Raw genomic sequence first — 2,987 nt, 5'->3', positions numbered from 1 at the left:
AAACGAATGACGGATAAGATATATATTGAGATTATAACAATTTAATTACATTATTTAGATATTTTATAGAATTAGAATTGGCGAACAAAATTCAAGATATTTCCTTAAATTTAAAACACAATACAAATTTATATATTATTTTATATCATACACATTATATTATATTGATTTATTTTTAAAATAATAAATGTGTCGTAATTAATATATATATGCTAATGAACAAAATTGAATATAAACTTTAGTGTTTTTGTTCCTTTAGAATTTCATACGAGATCAGACTTTTGTGCTATACCTTTTTGTGACATCAGAGATATCGTTCATATCACAAGTTTGTTATTAATGATGGAATGCTTCTAGTTTCTTTAGTATAATGAATATGCATATATAGATATCGATGCGATGATTCATTGAAATTATCATCCTTGGAAATTTCCTCTTTCTCTCTATCTTTAGAAATAATTTCTTTTTTTTTTTTTTGTCGCACTTGTCATCGAGAAATTCGATTTTTTGTTTCTTTTTTCTCTCTCTCTCTCTCTCTTTTACGACAATAAGTTTTCCCCTTCATCAATTTTCTCGACCCCCCACCCCCCTTCGTTTCCTAAACGTTCTTATTACTTTTTATTTCTTTTTTTTTCTTTTATTTTATCAATTATTTTTTCTCCACGCATTTAGAAGAAAATCCAAGGAAAAGTTTGCCCTTATTTTTCTTTCTTCATTTTCATATTTTCAAAATCGACGGGGGATTAAATTTATGGAAAGATCTCTCGCATATATTATAAGCACAAAAAACATCTCTTTCTTTCTCTTCTTTTCGCGAGGTCCGATTTTTTTTTTCTCTTTTTTTTTCCTTTTCTGTTCTTTATTTACAAAGTCGCGAAAAAAAAATCTCGAGAAAATGTTCTCCCTTACTTAATTTCGTTCGACCTTAGAATAAATATGATGATATAAAAAGGTTTTCCCCGAAGACAAATTATTCCTTTATTATGACCTTCCTTCCTTTTCCACCCTCCCCCTTCAATTCCCTTTTTACGAAAAGTTTGAAAAATTCGGATTTTTCGGTCTTCGCTTTTTCGTTTCAATTCGAAACGAACACGGTTTTTTCTTTGACTCGACGAGAAATATAAAAACCTTCATTTTTATTCTTTTTATTATTATTATTATTATATATTTCTTTCGATTATGTGTTCGACTAGTTGCATAAATTACGAACGAAAAATCTGAAAGAAATATATTTGTCTTTTTTGTTATTATATTTATCGATTTGTCGTTTGAGTGAAACATTTCATTAATTAGTATAAACGTACTGCTGTATCATCATTAGTTTCAAATCATCATTATTATTATCATCATCATACATACGAAATTATTCAACCATCTATTTTTTCTCAACTTCTTTTCACTGCTAGTTGTATCTTTAGAAACGATTAATTACCTTTACGAGAGTTCGCATTTCATTTTAATCAAGATTGGTTATTTTCAATCGAGAGATTTATCAAAAGATCGGCACTTACTTGTTTTTATTTTTTTTGACGTGTTTTCTAGTACCTCTTTTTCTTCAATAACTTTCCCATTCCAATGAACTACCTTTTGATGTTGCAATTAATTTATAAATTGCTTATTCGATGTGTTAAGAAAAAAAAAAAAAGGGTGGATCGATAATCATTCGTACGTTCATATTTAAAAACACATAGAATTTATTTCGTTTGATATAAGATTAATGAATGAATGTTGTTTATTAATTTAACGATAGAGAAAAACAAAGGGAGATTATTTTTTACTTTTTTTTTTACATTTTATATGTGTAATTAAATTAAACGAAAAAGAAAAAAAAAAGAAAAAGAAAACGTAATTCGTTTATTAACTTTACTTGTTTAACTCCCACCCCTTGTTTTTCTCTCTTTTAATTATTATTTTCGTTTTATTTTAAGCTGAGAGACTCTTCGGAGGAATATTTAAAAAGAGAGAGTCTCTCTTGTAAAAAGTTTATTATTCTGATCTCGTTGTGTTTCTTTTAATCGGTTAATAAAACTTTCAAAGTTTCTTAACGTAATTATTATCGTTTTAAATGAAATTTTGACGTACTAACGCGAAAAAGTATTGAACATTTGTAATCCTAGAACTGCAAACTTATTTTTTTGTAACCCTCAAACTACAAACTGGGCTATATATTTACTTTAAGGATTTTTTTACTTCTAAAAACTGTTCTGATAGCAATAATCAAACTTTTAAGTATACGAATTTGTTTTTTTTTTTTTCATTTCAAAGTGAATGGTAAAGATCAAATTTAATTTTACTAAAGTTTAATCGGTAAAAAAAATCGATTTAAATCACCAGTTAGTAATATTAGGATTTATTTATTTATTTTCTCTACATAGGATTTGTTTAATATTCGAGATATATTTTTTCTGTATTTAAATGTTGTGTTTCAGTTATTAAATAAATATTATCTACGCTGATATGTGTGTTGGATAAAATATTGTTGAATTGTTCGCGACAACAAATTTTATATAGAATATTTTTTAAATAAAAAGATAAAAATGAAGGAATCATTTTTTTTTTTCCTTTTGCAAATATATTTATTCTATATCGAAATTTGCGATAAATAATTTCAACTCTCTTTCTCTCTCTCTCTCTCTCTCTTTCTCTCTGTCGCGAATAAAATAATTTCATTAACTTAATTTCATGAATAAAAACATTGTTTACACAGTCATTAGCATTCATTAGAATTAATCAGATTGATATAATAATTTTTTTTAATAGAGTCATCTTATCCCCCATCACCCCCCCCCCCCTCTTCCCTCCCCTTACTTCCATCGTTGTGTAATAATTCATCATGCAACGTTAACACTTTTGGTATTAGAAGGAATAAAAAGTATCGAAGCTTTTCTGTTCGACACGTGTGTGTGTGTGTGTGTGTTTAGTGATGATGATGGGTACATAAGTATCATATATGCATGTATCATATATGTATTTCAACATCACCGAAA

The sequence above is a fragment of the Polistes canadensis genome, unplaced genomic scaffold, assembly GCF_001313835.1.
Source record: "Polistes canadensis isolate GaletaPanama2010 unplaced genomic scaffold, ASM131383v1 scaffold_118, whole genome shotgun sequence".
Taxonomy (NCBI): domain Eukaryota; kingdom Metazoa; phylum Arthropoda; class Insecta; order Hymenoptera; family Vespidae; genus Polistes; species Polistes canadensis.
The sequence above is the reverse complement of the archived record's forward strand: the minus strand, read 5'-3'. Positions refer to the sequence as shown.